This window comes from Melanerpes formicivorus, unplaced genomic scaffold, assembly GCF_026170545.1.
Source record: "Melanerpes formicivorus ecotype bairdi unplaced genomic scaffold, bMelFor1.0.p_v2 SCAF_33, whole genome shotgun sequence".
Lineage (NCBI taxonomy): Eukaryota > Metazoa > Chordata > Aves > Piciformes > Picidae > Melanerpes > Melanerpes formicivorus.
In genome coordinates this window covers 2742533-2768191 of record NW_027142385.1, presented here as the reverse complement: position 1 = coordinate 2768191, position 25659 = coordinate 2742533, and positions in this window count along the sequence as shown.

Below are 25659 nucleotides of genomic sequence, written 5' to 3'. Positions count from 1 at the left end.
CTGGTCAAACCCCATTTGATTCATCTTTCACCTGGTCATAGTGAACCTACTTCTGCATCTCCTGTGACCTTGCTGAGTGGCACTGTTTAGTATTTAGTCAGTTTAGTATTATTTGGCCTGTCCTTTCCTCCATCTGTAAAGACAGTGCTGGTGATGCTGGGCATGGGTAATGCCTCACTGTGCAGTGTACAAGTGAAATATAGTCATGATGATGTTTAGGAAATGAAACAAGGAGATAAGATGCGTGCTGGGGAGAAGCACAGAGAGAAACATCATAGAACAAATTAACAAAGGTCTGACATGGCCATGAAATGCCAGATAGGAGATTGCTGTATGGTTCCAGACAGCGGTGAGTTAATGCTGTTCTCTGTTGGTTCCTGAGGTCTGTATTATCCTTGTCAAAGAAACCATGGTCATAGCTGCTTTCCCTGTGGATAACTGCAGTAAGGAAATTAAGTCCTAAGAAAAAGTCAGCATGGCTTTGCCAAGGGCAAATCCTGCCTGACCAACCTGGTTGCCTTCTATGAGCAGGTGACAAAATTAATAGATGAGGGGCGTGCAACTGATGTCATTTACCTGGACCTGAGCAAAGCCTTCGACACTGTCCCGCACCACATCCTGGTCTCCAGGCTGGTGACACATGGGTTTGATGGGTGGACCACTAGATGGATAAGGAACTGGCTTGATGGCCGCACCCAAAGAGTGGCTGTCAATGGCTCCATGTCCCAGTGGAGGCCAGGGACAAGCGGAGTCCCTCAGGGGTCCGTCCTGGGACCAGGCTTGTTCAACATCTTTGTGGGGGACATGGACAGTGGCATTGAGTGCACCCTCAGCAAGTTTGCTGATGACACCAAGCTGTGTGGTGCAGCAGACATGCTGGAGGGAAGGGAGGCCATCCAGAGGGACCTGGACAGGCTGGAGAGGTGGGCACAAGCCAACCTCATGAAGTTCAATAAGAGCAAGTGCAGGGTCCTGCATCTGGGTCGAGGCAATCCCAGGCACAAATCCAGGCTGGGCAGTGACTGGCTGGAAAGTAGCCCTGAGGAGAGAGACTTGGGGGTGCTGGTGGAGGAGAAGCTCAACATGAGCTCTCAATGTGCACTTGCAGCCCGCAAAGCCAATCAGATCCTGGGCTGCATCAGAAGTGTGGCTAGCAGGTCGAGGGAGGTGATCCTCCCCCTCTACTCAGCCCTGGTGAGACCCCACCTGGAGTACTGCCTCCAGTTCTGGAGCCCCTATTACAAGAGGGATGTGGAGGTGCTGGAAGGTGTCCAGAGAAGGGCCACAAGGATGATCAGAGGGCTGGAGCACCTCTCCTGTGAGGACAGACTGAAGGAGTTGGGGCTGTTCAGTCTGGAGAAGAGAAGGCTCCAAGGTGACCTAATTGTGGCCTTCCAGTATCTGAAGGGGGCCTACAGGAAGGCTGGGGAAGGACTTCTCAGGATCTCAGGTAGTGATAGGACTAGGGGGAATGGAATGAAGCTGGAGGTGGGAAGATTCAGGCTAGATGTGAGGAGGAGGTTCTTCACCATGAGAGTGGTGAAACCCTGGAATGTGTTGTCCAGGGAGGTGGTTGAGGCCCCATCCCTGGAGGTGTTTAAGCCCAGGCTGGATGAGGCTCTGGCCAGGCTGATCTAGTGTGGGGTGTCCCTGCCCATGGCAGGGGGGTTTGAACTAGCTGATCCTTGTGGTCCCTTCCAACCCTGAATGAAACTATGAAACTATGAATTCTGTTTTTCTGAGACACTGATAACCCAAGACAGAATGAAAACACAAAGGTGGGCGAGCATCAAAGGGGAAGCTGTGCCACATATCTCTACTTGATTAAAGTTCCCTAAGATAAGGACTGACCAACTCAGGAACTATCATTAGCTCGAAATTCACTAAAACAGTAAATTAATTGGAGGAGGCTGTGGAACAGGAGTTAATTTCTGGATTTAGCTACAGTGTATAACTACATCTCACACTTAATGGGTTTAAAATGCAGTATCCAAAACACATATTGCAAAGGAATATCACTGAGTAGGAGCAGTGCTTCCAGTGAGCACACAAATGCACTCCGCCATGCAGCTGCTGCCTTCTGCTTTGTCATGACCCTGAATTAATTCTTACATTAACTGTGCACTTCTTTTGAACTAGTCCAGGCTTTTCAAAGATTCGCACCTAGCTGAGTAGAGCTTATTATGTGCTTCCCAGCTCTCCTCCATGCCTGAAATTACCATCTGGATCTGTCCGTCACTGTGCCCAGAGAATTGCAAGTATCCAGGACGCCTCTTGCCTGGCTCCATTTCAGCACAAATTGGGGTTAAACATAGTCCAAACAAAACAAGAATCGTGCAGAGGTCACTGGTTTTGATAGCACAGAGGTTTGCTTTGGAAAGATAGCTGATGCTGGAACACTATATAAGAGCTAAGGTCCCTTTCAACTTAATTTGTAGGTTTGCAACAGTGGAGATGAGTTGTTACCACCCTTGACAGCTTTATTCACCAATCAATGTATAGTCCTTGGAAATTAAATAATGAGGATCAGTGATGTCTCATATTTATTTTTAAGGGTATGAAAGGGCATTATCCATCATTTAACAGAGAAGAAGAGTCACTTCTATAATCAGAGACTTGAGTAGAAGCAACTTGATCCCCTGATGGGGCGGGAAGCCCCTGGAGCACAACTGGGTTAATATCTCTTGTGTAACAAAGACAACTGGCACTTCTGCAGGACAGCTGTGATGGGCATCTCTGTGCTGCACTTTGCTGGAAAGCATCTGTGCAAGACACTACAGTGATGATGAAAGATGTACTCATAACATTCTGGCAAGTGAAAAGCCCTGGGCCTTCTCTCATGGAGGTTCCAGATCTATATGTTATTGGCAGACAAGTATGTCAGCTGGTGTCCATGACAGAGAATCAGCCAGAGTGCTCTGTGTTCTCCATGTGATCTGATCTCTGGGGTGAAATAATCTTCTCCCAACCTATCATAGCTCCTCTAACCCTCTTGACCCAAGTGCATCTTATGGCAAGACCATTCCCCTCTTCTGTATTGGTTGATTCTGGGACAAACTTTATCATGTTGTCCAGGGAGGTGGTTGAGGCATCATCCCTGGAGGTGTTAAAGACCAGGCTGGTTCTGGCCAGCCTGATCTAGTGTGAGGTGTCCCTGCAGGGGGGTTGGAACTACATGATTCTCGTGGTCCCTTCCAACCCTGACTGATTCTATGATTCTATGTCATCAACTAACGACCACAATCTGGGGAATAAAATGATAGCGAACTTTGCTTTGCCTGCAAGTCTCTGTTCTACCACCACATGCTATGCATATCTCTGATACTCCCAAGAAAAAATAATGGGCTGGTGTTTGGGTTAATGTCTATGATGTTATAGATGAAATCCACAAATGCCCCTGAAAAGGCTCAGGAGGAAGAAGAGTTTGGGAGGTGAAGAAGGAAGGTTGTTAATCTTGCCTGAAGAGGAAGGATAGAGATAAAATTCAGAAGGGCAAGTTGTAAATTAACTACTATTAAGAGAGGGAGGTTAATTAGTGAAAGTTAGACTGACCCTGTCATGCTAAGTCACAAAGTGACAGAAGTTCTGAGTGTCATACTGCCTCACCCAGTGCACATCAAGTGGACTTCTTCTCCCGATCAATAGAGAGACATGGATTAAAGCAGAGCTATTTCCATTAAAAATTCAAAAAAGAAAGAAAGGGAAAAAAAAGAAATCAAAAGGACATGGCCATCAAGGGGATTGGATGGCTCAGGGGCCTGTTAATAGGATAGAGAGTTCACCTTTCAAGGTCTCTGGTCTGATTACAGACCAGGTCAATAGGGAGACTGAAAGCTATTGTGTTTAATGGCTGGTTAGTGATGGATGTGAAGTGAATTGATGGTCTCAATCCAGTGCAGAGCAGACTTCCCAGCTTGCCTTTTCTTCCTTTCTTCTTTTTTTTTAATAGAAATGCAGAGATCTGAGAAAGGAAAATGATATTCAACTACTCAACTAGGGCATCCTATGTCTGTTCCCACTTCTGCTCTGCAATTTCTCCCAGCTTTGGCTAATCACGTGGTTCCTTGTGGTTGCAGTTCTCTTTATGTAAAGTGAAGGTGATGTTTGACTGCCTTTTATGAAGACATATAGCTAAATACCATAATGCTGAGACCCTGGGTATGGCAAGCTCAGGTACTCCTTATAGCCCTAAAGGATCCACATCTCACAGATCATCAAGTCCAACCTGTCACCCAACACCTCCTGACTACCACACCATGGCACCAAGTACCACATCCAATCCCCTCTTGAACACCTCCAGGGATGGGGACTCCACCACCTCCCTGGGCAGCACATCCCAATGGCTAACAACTCTCTCTGGGAAGAACTTTCTCCTCACCTCCAGCCTAAACTTCTACTGGCACAGCTTGAGACTGTGTCCTCTTGTTCTGGTGCTGATTGCCTGGGAGAAGAGATCAACCCCCTCCTGGCTACAACCTCCCTTCAGATAGCTGTAGAGAGCAATAAGGTCACCCCCGAGCCTCCTCTTCTGCAAGCTAAACAACCCCAGCTCCCTCAGCCTCTCCTCATAGGGCTTGTGCTCAAGTCTCCTCTTTAGCCTCATTGCCCTTCTCAGGACACGTTCAAGAATCTCAATGCCCTTCTTAAACTGAGGGCCCCAGAACTGGACACAGTACTTGAGGTGTGGCCTAACCTGTGCTGAGTCCAGGGGCACAATGACTTCCCTGCTCCTGCTGGCCACATGCCCCTCTGCCTTCAGAGATCACCCCAGAGCTGTGTTCCCAGATGCTGCTTCAGAAAGCCTCAGCCCTCAAGGCCATCAATCAGTCACCTTTCTCAAGCACTAAATTCACTTAAGTGAGGAGAAAAAGAAAAAGTAGAGCAGAGAAAGAACCAGATTTGATAATATGGGAAGACTGCGAGTGGGAGTCTGCCTCTGAAGCGCCTACAAGAGAATCTAATCAAGGCATTTACTATAAACAGAGAAAATCGATCACAGAGCATTTTTAACATTTAAAACATGTCTCTGTTTGGACAGCTGAGACATCCCATTACTGTGAATGACACTGCTGGATCAAGGGTCTGCACAATCTGAGAGAGCTGTAAATCATCCCCAGACCTTTGGGCGCACAAACACTTACAGAATTGCTTTAAATTATTTGTAAATAATGGACAAATTCATTGCTGGGCACAGCGCGGCCAGCTGCCCTCGGCTTCAGTGGGAGCTGCATCACTTCACGCCAAGGCTGAGCTGAGTGGGTGGATCCGTGGAGCCAGGCACTGCTGCAGTGAAGGCTGCCATGAAGATGACACTTGCCTTAGGCCCTGCACACCCACTCGGCAGAGCACAAACTGACGGGCAGCAGGATTTGTACAAGCATGTGTCCAAAAGCCACTGGTGTAAACCCACACAGGAGCTATGAGCAGCTTCTGTGTGTTTTTACACCCTGGTGAGATAGAATAGAATAGAATAGCCCAGACCAGACCAGACCAAGTTGGAAAAGACCACTGAGATCTTTGAGTCCAACCTATCACCCAACACCATCTAATCAACTAAACCATGGCACCAAGCACCCCATCCAGTCTCCTCCTAAACACCTTCAGTGATGGTGACTCCACCAGCTCCCTGGGCCAATCTCTCTCTCTGTGAAGAACTTCCTCCTAACATCCAGCCTAAGTCTCCCCTGGTGCAGCTTGAGACTGTGTCCTCTTGTTCTGGTGCTGCTTGCCTGGGAGAAGAGACCAACCCCCACCTGGCTACAACCTCCCTTCAGGTAGTTGTAGAGGGCAATGAGGTCTCCTCTGAGCCTCCTCTTCTCTAGGCTAAGCACCCCCAGCTCCCTCAGCCTCTGCTCATAGGGCTTGTGCTCCAAACCCCTCACCAACTTTGTTGCATGTCCAAAACTTTGATGAGCCAAGTGCAAAGATAACAGAGCAAGGAATAACTTACTAGCTGATAAATGAAGGTGAGTGTGAGGACATATAAAGGTTGGATTACACCAACATGGGTGGCCTCTTCATTCACTGAATGCCAACATAGAGTCAATGCTGGAGGCAGGTGGTGCCTCCCATGCTCCCTAGTAGCTGGTTTACAGTTAGTAGGTTGACATGACTTAAATGTTCAGAATCACAAGAAAAAATCCCAACCAAGCCTTGCACACTGCTGCTTTCACAGCACTGCCTTTGCCAGGTCAGTGTCATTAGCTGCATTTCACATTTGGAGCAAGGCAACCTCGTCCAGCAGGATGTATGAGGAGCAAACCCAGGTCTCCTGAATACACTGCTGATTGGACCACCCTCCCTAGTGCTCTTCCAGAATAAAAGCATTAATTGGGGACTAAATTACCTCCTTCTGCAGTTGAAAGAGTCAGGATTTCAGGAGCTACTTACTCAACTCAGGAAAAAAAGGAAAAAAGAAAGGAAAAAGAAAGGAAAATAAAAAGGTAAAAAAAAGGAAAAAGAAAAGGAAAAAAAAAAGTTAAAAAAAAGGAAAAAGAAGAGTCAAGGGCTGCATGATCAGCAGCAGGGATGGGCCAGCACTGAGGACTTTGCTCCCAGACCTCCAGATCTGGGTAAAAAAATGCTGCAGACCTCCAGATGTAGATGGAAAAAAAAGCTGCAGCACAGAACGAGCTGGGACCTGATGCAAAGCCTGCACTTTGTGAAGACACAGACTGTGTGACTTCTAAACAACACTTAGCAGGAGCCAATGGTGACACCACAGCCTGGGCCTTGCATCTTTGACCATATCTTAATATCTTAAATTAGAGCTTTTAATACCAGTATGTTATAATATCAAACAAGACAGGATCAATCAGGGTACCTGTAGGTTATAGACTAGGATAGGATAGGATAGGATAGACTAGAATAGACCAGACCAGGTTGGAAGAGACCTTTGAGATCATTAAGTCCAACCTATCACCCAACACCATCTAATCAACTAAACCATGGCACCAAGCACCCCATCCAGTCTCCTCCTAAATACCTCCAGTGATGGTGAGCCCACCACCTCCCTGGGCAGCTCATTCCAATGGCCAATCACTCTTTCTATGAAGAACTTCTTCCTGACATCCAGCCTAAACCTCCCCTAGAACAGCTTAAGACTGTGTCCTCTTGTCTGGTGGTGGTTGCCTAGGAGAAGAGACCAACCCCCACCTGGCTACAACCTCCTTCCAGGTAGTTGTAGACAGCAATAAGGTCTCCTCTAAGCCTCCTCTTCTGTTATGGTGGTGTTCAGCTCATTACCGCTAGTGGAAGTTGGTCTCTCCAGTCTCAACAAGAGGCACATAAGCAGTCAGTTAATGCTGCTGCTCCTGCTGCCTCTCATGTCCAGGTCTGTTAATCCCAACAGGAGCCATGCAGGAAAATCCATTAAAGAGGATTTTAATGAAGGGCTGATTTGTAAACATGTGTGAGCCTGCTCTACTTTGTAACACAAGGAATACATCCTCTCACCTCTTGCCTGCCTGCTAAACTTTAAAAATGCCTTTTGGTGTGAGAGAACAGAACAGAATAGAACAGAATAGAATTAACCAGGTTGGAAAAGACCTTTGAGATCATTGAATCCAACCTATCACCCAACAGCATCTGACCAAATAAACCAGGGCACCAAGCACCCCATCCAGTCTCTTCCTAAACTCCTCCAGTGATGGTGACTCCACCACCTCCCTGGGCAGCACATTCCAATGGCCAATATATCTTTCTATGAAAATCTCAGGGCATTTTCCTACATCACTCTCTACAGACTTTTGATTGAAATTACATGGAACTGTCTCCACATTGAATTACCTTAGGAGACCTCCCTAAAATTTCCTGCCAGTGCTTTAAATACAATGCTTGCAAGAAGAAGGGAAAAGAAAGAATTTCTGTTCCTCCCCTGCTTTCATATGGTTGCTGCTGAAGATGAGGAGAGTTTTCCAATTGTGGGGAGCCTGTGCAGTTCCTCTGACTCAGGACATGACTGAGAATAGAATAAACCAGGTTGGATGAGACCTTCAAGATCATTGAGTCCAACCTGTTATCCAACACCACCTAATCAACTAAACCATGCAACCAAGCACCCTATCCAGTCTCTTCCTAAACACCTCCAATGATGGTGACTCCACCACCTCCCCAGGCAGGCCATTCCAATGGGCAATAACTCTCCTTGTGTAGAACTTCTTCCTAACATCCAGTCTGAACCTCCCCTGGCACAGCTTGAGACTGTGCCCTCTTGTTCTGGTGCTGGTTGTCTGGGAGAAGAGACCAACCCCCACCTGGCTACAACCTCCCTTCAGGTAGTTGTAGAGAGCAATAAGGTGTCCCCTGAGCCTCCTCTTCTCCAGGCTAAACAACCCCAGCTCCCTCAGCTTCTCCTCACAGGGCTTGTGCTCCAAACCCCTCCCCAGCTTTGTTGCCCTTCTCTGGATGCATTCCAGCAACTTGACATCTTTCCTAAACTGAGGGGCTCAGAACTGGACACAGGACTCAAAGTCTGGCATACCCAGTGCAGTGTACAGGGACAGAATGACCTCCCTGCTCCTGCTGGCCACACTGTTCCTGATCCAGGTCAGGATGCCATTGGCTATCTTGGCCACCTGGGCACACTGCAGGCTCATGTTCAGCCTACCATTGACCAGTAGCATTTATTGATTTGTATTTGCACATTTGGAAAAGCAGACTCCAGAAGGGATATTCAATAATGAGAAGGTTTGGGGGTTTTGTTTTGTTTTGTTTTTCTCCTTTTATTTTTCTCTTTTGCACAAATATTCAAGGGCCATATTCTAGCCTGAGTGACCTCCAGGAGCCTGCACTTATGAGGTATAAACCAGTGAATCTGGCTTGCTCTGTTTACCTTCTGCTTGAAATCAATACACAAATATCAAATCTCTCTTATTTTGCACCCCCCACAAAGTGCAGATGCTAAACCCTGTGTGACAAAGTAAACACATGGACCTGGCACTGAAGAGTGCAGAACTGGAAAGGTTGGTTGGTGCCCCTATTTCAGTGGCCAAAAGCCCTCTTCACACCAAAATATTAGCTTAATATTCTCTTTGAAAAGCCCAGGATTACACAGGCCAGAGGAAAAGGGCCTCAGAAGCAGCCTCTCTTGTGACAACAGAGGGATAACCTATACTGGTAGTGCATGGGCTGCTCCTGTCCTGTCTGTTGGGCAGGTGAAGGATTCTTCATAGCAGCACTGACCATTTGTTACTTAAGCACTAACTTACCTAGCAGTAGGCTTTTCTTGACACTAGCAAATCAAATGCAATTCGGAGTATCTCAGCTCGTGGTCCAAGGAAATTCTAGCTGACACTTAAAATTAGCCTGCTGTCTGTTTGGGAATTTATAAATAAAGCAGAAAGGATGTGCCTCTTTCCATGGCTCCAAAAGAGAAATCCATAGTGATAGAGAAGGATTTGGGAGGCTGCAGCACTGATGGTTTTACTGCATCTGCTACAGTCAGTTGGGGCTAAAAGCCTGAAAGCCAGTGACAGAAGATTCATGTGTTTAGATGTTTCACTGCCAGATGCCTAGCAGCATGATCTCAGAGATGCTCCAAATGGCACCTGTGCAGTACATAGAGTGGATGAACCACTCTACTCATGCAGCTTTCTGAAGCTTTCATAGAGTTATAGAACTGTTCCAGTTGGAAAAGCCCTTTAGGGTCATCAGAGTCAATCCAGCACTTCCACATCACCACTAAACCATGTGCCTCAGCACCACATCTGCACATTTTTTTTCAATCTCTCCAAGGATGGTAACTCCACCCCTTCCCTGGGCAGCCCCTGAGAATAGAATAGACCAGACCAGGTTGGAAAAGACCTTTGAGATCATCAAGTCCAACCTATCACCCAGCACCATCTAATCGACTAAACCATGGCATCAAGCACCCCTTCCAGTGTCTTCCTAAACACCTCCAGTGGTAGTGATTCCACTACCTCCCTGGGCAGCCCATTCCAGACAGCAATAAGGTCTCCTCTGATCCTCCTCTTCTCCAGGCTAAGCAACCCCAACTCCCTCAGCCTCTCCTCACAGGGCTGTGCTTCAGACCCCTCCCCAGCTTTGTTGCCCTTCTCTGGACATGTTCCAGCAACTTGACATCTTTCCTAAACTGAGGGGCCCAGAACTGGACACAGGACTCAAGGTGTGGCCTGACCAATGCTGAGTACAGGGGCAGAATGACTTCCCTGCTCCTGCTGGCCACACTATTCCTGATGCAGGTCAGGATGCCATTGGCCTTCTTGGCCACCTAGGCAACATTCCAGGGCTTAACAACCCTTTTGGGGAAGATAAGCAATTTTGTTCTCAATGCACCTGTGACCAGCACAAATATGGTGATGGAGAAGAAAGATAACAACCTGCAAGGACAGCTCACCCCACCTTGAATTCATTCCCTTCTTTTCCAGCAGGATCACCAGGACCTTGCTACCAGGCTGCTAATGTGTACCTACCATTGATGAGACCAGAAGCCTCAGAGGAAGGTGACAAACAGCACTGCTGCTGGGGCCATGCATGAAGGGAGGCATTCAGCTTGGCTCCCTAAGCTAGGCACCAAGTCTTCCAGCAATGGCAGCCTGCTTCCAGCCATGACCCTTTGTAGGCATTCCCAAATGAGGAGCTATGTGCCTGCAGATATCTGGATGTGCATGCAAGGGCAGTTAACATGCTCTGCATGCCTAGCAAATCTCAAGGTCTCTGGCAGAGCTGAGGAGGCAGCATATATGTGGTTTGCAGGAATAAATTGCCCTTTTCTGACCCTGTCTCTGCCTTGCCCTGCACTAAGGGTTTGGGTTCTCTGATTCATGGCAACCCCCCATCTTAGTTATAAAGCTCTAACTCAGAGCTCTCCTGGCAATCAGAAAACTGCAGTTATTTTTAATTTCTGCCTAGGGAAATGTTTTGTGGGGAAAAAAAAAAAACCAAACCCAAACAACCCAAACCCAGAAGAAAATAGAAAATAAATATTTTTAAAGAAATCCTCTTGCTGGAGGAATGGTGAAAACCAAACATGGCTCACCTCTGTTCAGGGAAGCTGTGCCATGTATTTCTTGCCCCAGGGGATTGAGCTGTCAGTGCACAGCTTGAGAAGTTTGCTACAACTAGTGCTACTTATTTATACTGATGGAAGATCTTCCTCACCCCTCTGCAAGAATCACTGCTGCAGATAATTTTACTCAATTCCCAGAGATGTGGGGAACAGCCATTCCTACAGGCTGCTGGTTTCAGCCTGGTGGAAGAACAGTCATCAAAGCTAGAGCAGTGTACAAAAGCTAGCACCGCTCAGCTGAAGTCAAGAGAGGGGTGCTACTGCAGACAAACATTTACAACACCAGCAAGCTGGACAGGGGTGACCTCATTGCCCTCTACAGCTACCTGAAAGGTGGTTGTAGCCAGAAAGGGGTTGGCCTCTTCTCCCAGGCAACCAGCACCAGAACAAGAGGACACAGTCTCAAGCTGCGCCAGGGGAGGTTTAGACTCGAGGTGAGGAGGAAGTTCTTCACCGAGCGAGTCATTCGTCATTGGAACGGGCTGCCCAGGGAGGTGGTTGAGTCATCGACCCTGGAGGCGTTCAAGAGGAGATTGGACGTGGCACTTGGTGCCATGGTCTAGTCATGGGGTCTGTGTTGATAGGTTGGACTCGATGATCCTCGAGGTCCTTTCCAACCTAAGTGATACTGTGATCTGAATGCCATATGCCTTGAGAAATGATGAACTGAAGGTTAATCTGACACCAGCACAGACCACGTTAGGTTGGTGCAATCCTCATGACTGACCCATGGATATATCATGCACTCAGTGGAAGTGATGGGCAGTGGGGGGTGATGATTTTTTTGGGGGGTGATGATTTTTTGGTGGGTGAAGTGGGAAACATGTCACTTCATGGTGGTGGTGGGTTGGCAGTTGGACTTGATGATCTTAGAGGTCTTTTTCAACCTTTATGATTCCATGGAAAGGTACCATTTACAGCAGAGCCTCTAAGCAGATGGTTGGCAATAGGGTATAAAGTGACTTGGAGTGCTCACAAAGGGAAGTGGGATCATATGGTGAAGCTGTAATTGTTATTAATTATCTATTACCAGATTAGAGGTACATTAGTGACCTGCACCACTTATCCAGTGCACTAAACCACGCAGAGATTCTCCTAACATAATAAGGTTAAACCAATAATGAAACAGTACAAGAGCATGACACACCATAGCACAGCACCGTGGTGCTTGTCAGGCTCCTGAAGGCACTTCAGCTGAATAATAGGAGCTCCTGTGGGAGTGAGTCAGGTTGTGGTACAGAGATGGGATGGGGAGTGGATACCATACAAATAATTGCTCACAGGCATACCTAACACCTTCCTTAGGTGATACTCTGGGTTATATGAGTAAAGATGGAGCTAATCAAACTACCCTGAATGCTCCCATTAAATTCTGTCACTGAATTCAAGCTGCAGAACTTGCTGAAGAAGGAGGTCATTAATCCAGACAGTGTGCTAGGATGAAATGAGAGGGACTGGTCCTTAACCAAACCTTGAGCGCTACAATGGCCTAAGAAGGTTGGTTTTTTCCCCTCTCTTTGTATCCCTTAGTAAGGATTTGCTGAAGAGGTGATGAAGAAAAGTGCCATTCTAACCATTAACACAGTTAGGTTTGCAGCTACATGATGCAAACTTGGGTGTTAACCCCACAGCTCAGCAACAGCTGCCTCTGGTCTCATCTTTTACCTCATTAAGAAATGCCACCTTGCCCTTCCCTCTGCACCACTCAGAAGGAGGCTTTCAAGCAATGGTCTGTTTTGTTATTAGCACTGTTGGGCTCCTGGCCAGAGATCTTGGTTATCACTCAGGAACCTGTTTTGCTGTGTGCAATGGACAAAAACTTCAGTCCTTCTCCAAGATCATAGAATGGTTTGGGTTGGAAGGGACCTTTCAAGGTCATCTAGACCAATCCTTCCTGCAGAGAGCAGGGACATCTTTGACTAGAGCATGTTGCTCAGAGTCCCAGATAACCTGACTTTGGATGTTTCCAGGGATGGAACTTCTACCACCTCTCATAGCAGTGTGGGCCAGTGTTTCACCATGCTCAACATGGAAAAAAAACAGTCTTCCTTCCATCAAGGCTAAATCTCCCTTTTTAATTGAAAACCATCACACCTCATCTGTGCTCAGCAGATCCTGCTAAAAAGATTGTCCTAATCTTTCTAATACATGCCCCCTTCACTGAAGATCTGACAGTGAGTGAAGCATCTCACCAAGATCTCCTTGTGCTCCTGAATTACCTCCCTGGTGCTATCCTTTTCCTTGGAGGAGGAGGGCAGACTGGAAAGCCCAGGATCTGTTTGAAGCAGCACAGGCTCTAATCCCAGACCCAGTAATCAACCTGTCTGATGAGGTCTCCCAGTGACCAAAAGGAACAAACCCCTGCAAGACAACCTCTCCTCCTGACCCATGGAGATAGGATGTGCAGAGTCACAGATGCAAAGGGGAGAAAGCATTTCCAAAACGCTCTACAAGCCCAGACAGCTGGCACCAGCTGCATGCTGAAAGGCAGTTTGGTTTTAACCAAAGATTATGATGCCATTGGAGGGAAAAAAAACTACACTTTTTTCCTTTTTCTGTTTCTTGTTTTTTAAAGTCTTAACCTTGTCTCAAGCCACAGTAAAAAAAAATAAATAAATAAAAAAAGAAAGTCAATAAATCTTAGATTGTATTCAGCTGGGACAGATGCAAAGATATGAAATATTTTGGCAATGGGCCAAGTGCACATTTAATGCAAAAACTGATGCCAGTGAAATAACCTTTTCTCCTTTTAAAAGCCCTCTCCTAGCTGATTATCATCCACCAAAAAAGAAAAGGGGCGGGGGGGGAGGGGGCAAGGAAGAAAGGAACCAAAGGAAATCTAGCTCAGAGATGCATTAACAGATCACTCTGGGTAACAACCCAGTGGAGCTTGTGGCACAAAACATGAACCTTATTTAGAAAGCATTTGGTTGGGGTTGATAATACACAGCATCACCAGAGACCAGCACAGTCTGCTCTGCTGCCTGTGGCTAAACTGCCTTCCATCTCATGCTGATTTAGTGTACAATTAAGACAATGTCTATGAGATCTAAAGCAGCTACCTGCTTCCAGGGGGATATTCCTAGATCTAGTTATTATCATGCCAGCACATGAAGTATCTCTTTCCAAATAAGCACCCAAGCCCTGCTGACAGTCTCCTGACAAAAGGCACAATCCTGCCAAGTGCTGAGAGTACTCAGTTCCTGCTCAAGTCACCAGAGGACAAAGATAGAATAGAATAGAATAGAATAGAATAGAATAGAATAGACCAGACCAGACCAGACCAGACCAGGTTGGAAGAGACCTTTGAGATCATCACGTCCAACCCATCATCCAACACCACCTCATCAACTAAACCATGGCACCAAGCACCCCATCCAGTCTCCTCCTAAACACCTCCAATGTTGGTGACTCCACCACATCCCCAGACAGCACATTCCAATAGGCAATCACTCTCTCTGTGAAGAATTTCTTCTTAACATCCAGTCTGAACCTTCTCTGGTGCAGCTTGAGACTGTGTCCTCTTGTTCTGGTGCTGCTTGCCTGGGAGAAGAGACCAGCCCCACCTGGCTACAACCTCCCTTAAGATAGTTGTAGACAGCAATAAGGTCTGCCCTGAGCCTCCTCTTCTCCAGGCTAAGCACCCCCAGCTCCCTCAGCCTCTCTTCACAGGGCTGTGCTCCAGACCCCTCACCAACTTCGTTGCCCTTCTCTGGATATGTTCCAGCAACTCAACATCTTTCCTAAAATGAGGAGCCCAGAACTGGACACAGGACTCCAGGTGTGGCCTAAGCAGTGCAGTGTACAGGGACAGAATGACCTCCCTGCTCCTGCTGGCCACACTGTTCCAGATCCAGGCCAGGATGCCATTGGCCCTCTTGGCTGCCTGGGCACACTGCAGGCTCATGTTCAGCCTACCATCAACCAGTACCCCCAGGTCCCTCTCTGCCTGGCCACTCTCCAGCCACTCTGACCCCAGCCTGTAGCACTGCATGGGGTTGCTGTGGCCAATGTGCAGATGCTAATTGCACTGCAGAAGGTGTCCAAAGGCCAATGCTTGGAGCTCAGCATCTTTATGAATCTGATCCAAAGCTCATTTCCATAAAGAATTAAGAGCAAGGAAATTTATTTCCCCCTCCCCCCCCCCCCCCCCCCCCCCTTTTCTTATGAGTGAGCCAAATAAATTGACTGAGAGTTATTTCTCCCCTGAATATTTGTTGTGCTTCTGAAAGATTCTGCTGGCAGAATGACTGCTCTGGAATATTTATTTAATTTACTTAGTTTGAAAATTTATGCCTCATGTTCATTCACTACTCTCCAGGTACACACAGAAGGAAATATATAGAGGTAACTGCTTGGAAATACAACATGTCACAGATGTAGACAAACAAGAAGGTGGAAACTATGATGAAAGGAAAGGCAGAGACATAAGGCACAGCAACACTGGGACCTCCTCCTTGCTTGGCAAATGGAATCAGTATAAATGGACCTATCATTACTTGTGGGGAGAGGAAGGCACAGAGTGTGGCTGCAACCTACCCATCATCTCTGAGCAGCTGGAGCAGCATTAAGAGGACAGCCAGGTGGTTCATGCTCTAAAATGGTGTTCCAGGATCAAGACATTATTTTACCCTCCTGATTAGAAGCTGTAATTAGTCCCTCTGAAACTTTCCTATGGCCAGCCTAACAATCTCCTACCTATTCCAGAGCTCCATTGACAAACTGCTGTAGAAAACCCACGCTATCTTTTAGTTTTGCACCCGGTTCGAAGAGGTAGACACAAATCAAAGCAGCTGCAAAAATATTGGCTCTGTAGCACAAATAAATACACAGATGCTTAAAATCCATGCTCATGCCAATTATTGATTGCCAAAAAAGTGAATTAAATAAATAATGAGGGGAGTGAGTTGGGATATCTAAACCCTCTTCCCCTAAACAAAAGGACCCCCCCCTAAAACTCAGCCTTCAAAACCAACCGCTTTTAATTCTCCAGTAAATTTTTCCAGATAAAATTAGCAACATGCTTATTGATTTTTGAGTAGCTGGAAATGCATAGACAGAGCTAAAAGAAGGGTAAATAAAACATGATGGACTCTCAGGGTTAGATAAAAGAAAGTGCTTATAAATGCAGAAGTCCATGAGCAGAACGCAAACCGTGAAGGGTTCAGGCAAGAGGCCAGGAAACCGATTGCATACTGTAAGCTATTATTTGTGTTGAAAATCTCCAGGAATTGACTGAGTATGGAGCTTTCTTTAGCAAGGCCTCTCTCCAAGATCTATATGCTTATAACCATCCCTTGTTAAGCATTCTGCAGAAATTTCCCTAAGTATTACCCTGCCTGGTCTTTGCAAACAGAGGAACTCGTGCGGGTGCACGTGGGCCGTTTAAGCTGGTTAACAGAGGGGAGGTGATGTAACATTGTTAGTTTTAAGTGACCATTGATCAATAGCATTCATGACAACAGCTGAGTTTGTTTGTCCTGAATGCCAGGAGTTATTTTACCACTTCAGTAAATTCTAAAACCAGGGGACTGAGTCCAGGAAAATCAATACCAAAGTGAAACTCTTCTGAGCTCATAGCGGAACCTAACAAAAGGTGGGATGCAAAATGGTTGAAAGCCCAACAAGAGTTGGGGCTCCATGGATCCACTGCATGAACACCTCTTCCTTCTCCATGTGACAGTGGACAGGCTACCTCTGTCTCCTCCTATTCTCAGTTTGCTCACATTCAAGGTTGATTTAAGAAATTAGATGAGTGCACCGGCGCAGCTGCATCAGGCTGATGGTAGCTAGGGCGAGGTTCAATATCTGAAGTAGTTAGACCCAAACCACGTAGGGATTTAAAGATCTGTAGCACCAACACCCCCTGAAAATAACAACTACAATATGCAACATATCAAGCCCTAAAGTACCTAGCTATTTAAGCATGTATATGCCTGCCTATTCAAAAACATACAATATGTTCATCAAAGCTGACATAAGCAGAGAGCTGACTCCAGCAGATAGTTCTCGTGGATCAATGTTGCCTTGACCTTTGTGTGTCTTGGTTTTGATGCTGTTACATTATTTTTTTTGCAGAATCAGACAAGCTCATACTCCTGCAGAAGAATTTGCTGTATCTCAGTGATACAGGCTGCACAGCATTTTAACCTTCCCAGCCTGAGTTTAAATGGGGTTGTGCATGCACAGGGCTTTCTGCATTGCTGGGTTGTGGCTAATTTCTACCTCTCCAACTAGTACCAACAATCCAGGGCAGACCTTTCATGGAAGGGATGGCAGAGTCCATATACTAGAATAGAATAAACCAGGTTGGAAGAGACCTTCAAGATCATCACATCCAACCCATCATCCAACACCATCTGATCAACTAAACCCCATCAAGTCTCCTCCTAAACACCCCCCCATGATGGCAACTCCACTACCTCCCTGGGCAGCACATTCCAATGGGCAATCACTTTCTCTATGAAGAATTTCTTCCTAACATCCAATCTAAACTTCCCCTGGTGCACCTTGAGACTGTGTCCTCTTGTGCTGGGTGCCTGGGAGAAGAGACCAACCCCTTCCTGGCTACAACCTCCCTTCAGGTAGTTGTAGACAGCAATAAGGTCTGCCCTGAGCCTCTTCTTCTCCAGGCTAAGCAACCCCAGCTCCCTCAGCCTCTCCTCACAGGGCTGTGCTCCAGACCCCTCCCCAGCCTCATTGCCCTTCTCTGGACACGTCCAAGAGTCTCAATGTCCTTCTTAAGTTGAGGGGCCCAGAACTGGACACAAGATGCAAGTACTAAGCTCTCTGAGAAGTAAAACTGGTATGGTAGACTGCAGTATTATTCTCCAACTAGATGTAACCAGCAGGAAGGATGACTTGGACGCTTCAGAGCAATAAAAAAAAAATATACCTTCCACAATAAATTTCAAAAATTAGGTTTTGTCACTTCTGAGGCACCGGGAAAGTAACTTTGCTTGTTCTGTTCTTATAAATAAAATGCCATCAAATTATCACAACCAGCATGAAACATGATGTTCCACAGAGGCAATCCATCGTGAGGGATTGGTTTTTTTTTCTGTGTTCCCAGACTTGCCTATGTGGTCCTACTGCAATTCACCTGTGAATTGAACCAGCTGCAATTAACTTACTCCCGCTAGTAGCCAACAGCTATTAAATCCACCCATCGAAAGCATTTCCTTATGTAGAGCATCAAGTGTTTAATCTCAGACCCGAACAGCAGCACCAGAAGGTTTTATTTATCAAATCAAGTCACACTGTGTAAGTGTCAAAAGAAAAGATTTAAAAATAAGGGTTTAGGACTATCAGGAGAGATTGGAGCGTTCCAGGTACAAATAGAGAAGCGCAGCCTGTCTGTCACATGGCTAGCAACAGAGAGAAATGCAATCTACAGGAACAGCACTGCTTTCTCTTTATTTGCACTTTGCTCACAGGACACTTTTCATCTGCAGTTCCCAGCCTGGTAGGTGGCAACTGTCACATGGGCTCAGAAGTCAGACCCCAACATAACCTGTGCCGCCCCAATTTCACCCTGCAGGGCCCAGCCTCACTGAAGAGGTGGCAAGTGCCTCCACCTGGCCCAAAGCAATTTACATCTGTCTCAGGAGGGATAGTAAAAAAATATGTAATGACCCCATAACGAAACCTCTGTGTGCCAGGGCTGGGCTGTCCACATGACATCCACTCCTTCTTGTTGTGTAGCTACATGGGAGAGACTCTCCCATGAGTCCAGAAGGCCTGTGGTGCTATTCTAAAGCTGGCATCCTGCCAGACAGGGTTGAGACTCTTCTCCCAAGAAATAAAAAGTGAGACGATGAGAGGATCAGAATAATGTGAGCACCAGGAGTAGTGTGGCCAGCAGGAGCAGGGAAGTCATTCTGCCTCTGTGCTCAGCACTGGTTGGGCCACACCTTGAGTCCTGTGTCCAGTTCTGGGACCCTCAATTTAAGAAGGACATCGAGACACTTGAATGTGTCCAGAGAAGGGCAAAAAGGCTGGGGAGAGGCCTTGAGCACAAGCTCTACAAGGAGAGGCTGAGGGAGCTGGGATTGTTTAGCCTGGAGAAGAGGAGACCTTATTGCTCTCTGCAACTACCTGAAGGGAGGTTGTAGCCAAGAATGGGTTGGTCTCTTCTCCCAGGCAATCAGCACCAGAACAAGAGGACACAGTTTCAAGATTCACCAGGGAGGTTTAGGCTCAAGGTGAGGAGAAAGTTCTTTCCAGAAAGAGTAATTTGCCATTGCAATGTGCTGCCTGGGGAGGTGGTGGAGTCCCCATCCCTGGAGGTGTTAAAAAATGGATTGGATGTGGCACTTGGTGCCATGGTGTGGTAGTCATGAGGTGTTGGGTGACAGGTTGGACTTGATGATCTTTGAGGTCTTTTCTAACCTTACTGATTCTAAGAAATGGCCTCAAGTTGCACCAGGGGAGGTTTAGGATGAACATGAGGAACAATTTCTTCCCTGAAAGGGTTGTCTAGCCATGAAAGAGGCTGTCCAGGGCAGTGAGTCCACATCCATCCCTGAAGGGATGGAAAAGCTCTGTAGGTGTGGTGCTGAAGGACATAGTTTAGTGGTGACCTGGCAGTGCTGGGTTAGCAGTTGGACTTGATGATATTAAAGGTCTCTTCCAACCAAAACAATTCATTCTGTGGTTCTATGAAAGCACTGCAAAGGCTGCTTGGTTCTGGTCCTGGGTATTTAAGCATATTCATATTCCCTCTATCGCATTTATTTATTATTTCCTCTCTTCTCATAGGAGAGAGGACAGACTTATGTCTACAAATCTCACCCTAGGGTGCTGGGACTGACTTTCTTCCCAGGTCAGATCTTAAATAAGCCACCCTCCACCATACCATGCACCCCTACTCATCCTCAGACGGAAGAGTGATGTGGAGGGGCTGTTGGCTGGTGACTCATAGAATCAACAAGAATGGAAAAGACCTCAGAGATCATCAAGGCCAACCTACCACCCAACACAGAGTCACAGAATCACCAAGCTTGGAAGAGACCTCAAAGATCATCAAGTCCAAGCTGTCACCACAGACCTCATGACTAAACCATGGCACCAAGTGACACATCCAACACCCTCTTGAACACCTCCAGGGATGGTGACTCATGAGTAACTATACTATGGCACCAAGTGCCATGTCCAACCCCTTTTTGAACACCTCCAGGGACGGTGACTCCACCACCTCCCTGCCCCAGCTCTGTGGCTTGGCAGATGTTGAGGGTTCAGCTCTCTCTCCAAAGGCCACAATGGGTTACATTTTGTCCTGGAGCTTGAACATGACTTTCAAGCTGAAGCTACCGTTTGGTTTGTGAGGACAGAAATCAGGCAGTGGATATTAACTGCTAGCAAATAATTGTCTGATACACTAAAGCAGAACATCACCTGCTCCCTCTGCAAACTTCTTTTTTTTTTCCCCTGGTGCCAATGAAAATAGTCTTTTCTCCCCTATTTCTGACAATACAGCTGAGAAGATTAAAGATTTGCTGTCCTAGGGTGGGTACCAGGATCCATTTACACCTTCTGCAGGGAATAGGGTGCTAGAGGCTGCGGATCAATTTGAATTGGCAGGCCCTTTAATTCTGAATTTCCAATTTATTTGCAGTGCAATTGCAGCAAGAACATAAGGGGAATGAAATCAAAATCGAGGTCCCTACTCCACAGTATTTGGTAGTAGATTACCTATGGTAATGTGCATAATTTTCAATTCCTTATCTGCCTTCCCCAGACAGGTGACCCAGAGTTATTAGCACTGTTTATGTCATTAAGCACTGGGCTGGGATTATAACCCAAGTGACTGCACAACACTATGTGAAATCCAGATCTCCCCAGCCCCTGCTAATCAAGTTCACTTGGGCTGATCTTCCATCTCCAGTTCTGGCTAATCTAGGATTGGATAAAAAAAACAGGCAGGTAGCCTTCTCCAACTCCTTCACAGCTTAATCCATGTATGCAAAGATCATCAAAAGCAAGCACACACCGGGAGGGATGGGAAAATATCACCCTGAGAGAGAAAGAGAGAGAGCCAGGGCAGGCAGTGAGACAGCACAAACTCATTTCACCACCACTGTGTAAAATGTTTTTATAGCGACATGGAGCTGAAGTAGGGGAGGCAAAACCTGCAAGTGCACCTGGGTGGAGGACAAATGCTCTCGTTGAGCAGAGCAGAGCTGCAAGACATGTCAGCATGTGCCATTTTGTGTGCCTGGTTTATCAGCTGGAAGTCAGGCAAACAGGTAAATAGTGCTTATCAGCAGAGATTCATTAATGCTTTGTCACTGCTGCCACAGATGCTCTCCGGTGCTCAGCACTGTCCCCATTCAAACAGGGAAGATGCAGATATTTGCAGTGCAGGGTGGGAGTGGTTTGCTTTTTAGTGGTGCTGTGGTAGTGATACTGCTCAAAGACATGTCCCTAACTCCCTCTCTGGTCCCGCTTGTGTCTGGGGACAGGGGAAATGAAAGAGGCATTCTATGTGCTGTGTCCTGCTGAGGGAGGGATATGCCTAACATCTTGCAGAAGGTCTGAGGTCGAGAGAGAGAGAGGAATATGGAGGAGTCCTGACTCTTAATTTAAGCAAATTACTGTGATCCTTTTTCTCATTTTACAACAGAGTGAATCATCTTTGGACGTGAAATAGTCTGAACTGCTTAGAACACCCTTGAGCTACCATGTGGCTGATGGACAGCTCTGGTTTAGGGACCACAAAAAGCAGTTTGGACAGCTCCTGGTGCCATGTCTCTGATTACTCAGCAGTGGAGTCTGCACTGCCCAGCCTGCCTTTCTTGTGCAGTACAGCCAGCCCTGCTTTTGTTCAGAATAAATACCCCAATTACACAGAGTAACAGAACAACAGAGGGGCCCCTGGGGATCATCTAGACAGCCCCCATGCCAGAGCAGGTTGCACAGGGTGGCATCCAGGTGGGTTTGGAATGACTCCAGAGATGGAGACTCCACCACCTCTTGGGGCAGCCTGTTCCAGTGCTCCACCACCCTCAGCATAAAGAAGCTCATACTCATGTTTAGATGGAACTTCCTGTGCTCAAGTTTGTGCCCTTTACCTTTTGTCCTGTCACTGGCCACCACTGAGAAAAGACTGGCTCTATTCTCCTTGGCACCCATCCTTTAAGTATTTATAAGCATTGATAAGATCCTCCCTCAGTCTTCTCTTCTCCAAGCTAAAAAACCCCAAATCCTTCAGCCTTTCTAAGACAGGTGTGCTAGTCCCCTAATCATCTTTGTAGCCCTGTTAGCACCTCTCTTCCCTCTTTTCATACACAGATTAATTTAAACTACAATAAGCCTAATCCTGCTGTTTCTATAGCAATATAGCAACACAGAAAATACCAAGAGAACAATGTTACATTTCCCTGAGAAAAAAACCAATATAATAATTCTGTATTTAATTATCAATGAAATGTCAACTAACATGTTTCTGGAAAGTGTGGGCTGTTCCAGTTCAGGCCTGTTATTGATGGCTGAACTCCTGTCCTCCACTCACATTGAGAGGTCTCTTTCTCTTGGAGAAATCTCCCCGAATCTAATGAAGCTACTCAAGACATAAGGCTCTTCTCAGAGCAATGATAGCACAATCTTAACACTGAACCTGCTATGTGCAACCACTGATATCAGCAGGTGCACTTAAAGGGAAGTGTTTAATCAAAGATGTAATGAAAAGAAATGAAGTGTGAGAGTCTGACCCCTTGGCATGGAAAATAAGTTGATTTGAGTGCTGATAGCTGGGCAACGAGAAGTGCTCTGTGCAGGGAGCCACTTCATTCCACAGACACATTCATTCCCTTCTCTTCCTATTGCCACTGGACAGCCAAACCCACATGTGCCACCTCCTGGCCTGGGAAGGGTGGAACTAGGGAACAAAAGGTGGCCAAAAAAGAAAGGAGAAGAGACTGCAGCAAATCTCAGTGAGAGCAGAGCAGCCTCACACTCAGCTGGGAAACAGAGCTGTGGAGTGTTGTGAACTGGGATTGTGCTTGGTCCTCTGAGGCAGTGAGACACTGCTCTGAGATACGGCTTGGTGTATTCCAATAGGGGGATCTGCAGCTTAGTAAGCTATACTCCTCCTGTGCTTGGTGTTGAACTCTTCAGCATCAAGTAATGCCAGCTACACATGTGGCTAATCTCTCTTGTGCTACTGTGGGAGGGCCTGGCACCTTGCACATGAACCCCATCCCTGGTAAGGGATAACATCAAAGAGGTAGATCTAAACCTTGAACAGGCTTTTGGCCTGACCATAGAATAGAATCAAGTGTCAACAAGGTTGGAAAAGACCTCAGAGATCATCAAGTCCAACCTATTACCTAACACCTAATAATACATGACAACTAAACCATGGCTTCAAGTGCCACGTCCAATCCTTTTCCAAACACCTCCAGGGACAGTGACTCCACCACTTCCCTGGGCAGCACATGAAGTAATCAAGCTCCTTTCACAGCTCCTGAGATGCCACCACGGACTCATGCTGAGCCCAAGACGTGGCTGTGGCAAGAAGGTGAGATTATTGTTTTTTCTGCAGAGATATTGGCTCATTGCAGGTGTAGCTGGTAACATACCCACAACTCTTACAGATGGTTTCTTAGCTGAAAAAGTCTCCTGTGCTGTATCCTTTGGAGCAGCCACTGCCCAGAGCAACATCAGCCCAACAGCTCCTCCCTGGTCTGAGCTCTCTTATCAATGCACAGCGTTGAGGAGAGGAGGAGGGATTTCAGCTGTGCCTCTGCCCAGCAGTGTGCACAATAGAGCACAGAGCTGGGCTGTGACTGCAGCCACCATGTAACTCAGTTGTTCTGCAACAGCAGTTTGTAATAATAATAATAAATTATGAACAAGAAAAAAAGAAGTTAGCAACCCCTAATTCAAAGTATTTCTGAAGTGTTGGGTTTCCTCCCTTCTGCTGTGTAATTGCCCTCTCCAACACAAACAGCAATGCCAGCGCTCTCTGCAAAGCAAGCCCCTCTTTCTGGGCTGGGAAGGGATGCTCAGTTCATGGAGGAGAGCTTGCAAAGGCAGTGGTGCACCTTTGAAAGCTAGGGGCCAAGGACAGGAGTTGTGACCACTCAACTTTGCAGCAGAGGGACACAGGTGCAGGTGCCCACTGCTCTCCAAACTGAGCAGCTCCTCTCCTTGCACAGGGGACAGGAGCTGTGCTGCTCCCTCAGCAGCACCTGCAGTCTTAGCAGGAGCTCATTACCCCCAGGTGCACAGGTCAGGAGGGCAGCTCTTGCAGGGGTACAGCAGCCAGGCCTGGATGTGTTGAGGGAATGGATGCTGGCAAAATAAAGAGATGTGCAATGCTTAGCTGAAGATCAACACACATCACAGAATCACGTGAGAAATATCTCCTCCTCCCTTCCTTGTTTCTGAAGTTAAGTAAATAAAACACTCTTCCTGCCCTGGGCATGTTCCTACTGGATGTTCAGCTGAATCCTTCTCAGAGGTTCATTTACCAGTTGTGAATAGGATAATAGCAATAAAACCCAGCCAAATAAACAACACCACAGGAAAACCGGAGGCTTTTGCAAGACCTCATAGCTGGTTGCTCTGAATATCTGAACCACCTCACACTGCTTTGCTTGGTTTATAGGGATGGGTGAGTTGGGAAGAACTGGCTTATTTCATTCCTATTCTCCTACTTTTCTGACATTGTTTTGATTAGAAAAGAGAAGCTATTGGCGCTGGGTGTAATAGCTTTTATACCTCTCCTCAGTGTCAATATTAGATGCAGAATTCTGCTCACCTACCAGCACAAATTACTGTAACTCATTGAAAAGAAAAAGAAAAAGAAAGAAAGAAAGACAGTAAGAAAAAAAAAAAAAAAAGAAAGAAACCCCAATTTGGTAGAAATACTGCTGGCTTGGAAGTTATTTTTTTAATGGATATTGAAAAAGTCCCCCTCTATGCTGCAGTTCCCCACCCTACCAAGTTTGAAGCAGCTAGAGAACAGCTGTCTGCAGTGAATAGCTCCTGCCAGAAGAAGTCAGATGTTCACATATCTTAAAAAATAAATGATAGCTCTAACTGTTATGGCTCTGAAAGAAGTCACAATGATGTGACAGAGGAACCTGCAGAGCCCTGGGACAATGACTGCAGGGTGTGATTATCTGTTGCATTCATCTGGGGGGATGATGTGACTTATGAGGGTGGATGCTGAGGTCCCTCCTCCCTGTATCATCCTCCAGCCTTGCTGGATAGCACTCTTGTGGCTCTGCAGGTCAAGCATTGGAGGCCACATTGGACTGCTGAAAGGTGAATGAGTTTTGCTGACGACTTTCTGACCTTCCAACTGATGAATCAGATTCTGAATGGGCAACAAAGAGTCACAGTTGGTTCTGTATTGCCTGTAATACACAGTCTGAGAAGCAACTGGCAACTTTATGTCCTCTATCTCATGTTGTCCCACAACTGCAGATTCATCAGAAAGCTCAGGTCTAACGGACAGCTTCAGTTTTTGTCCACCAATTTCTAGAGATGCTACTCCAAAAGCCCATTTGTAACCCTTAGGCTCTTTGAAACGCCCTTCTCTCAGAAAATCAATTCCCAAAATACAAGGTGCATCAGGTCCTGTCACAACAGTATGCTTCTTCCATTGTTTACCAGTTAAA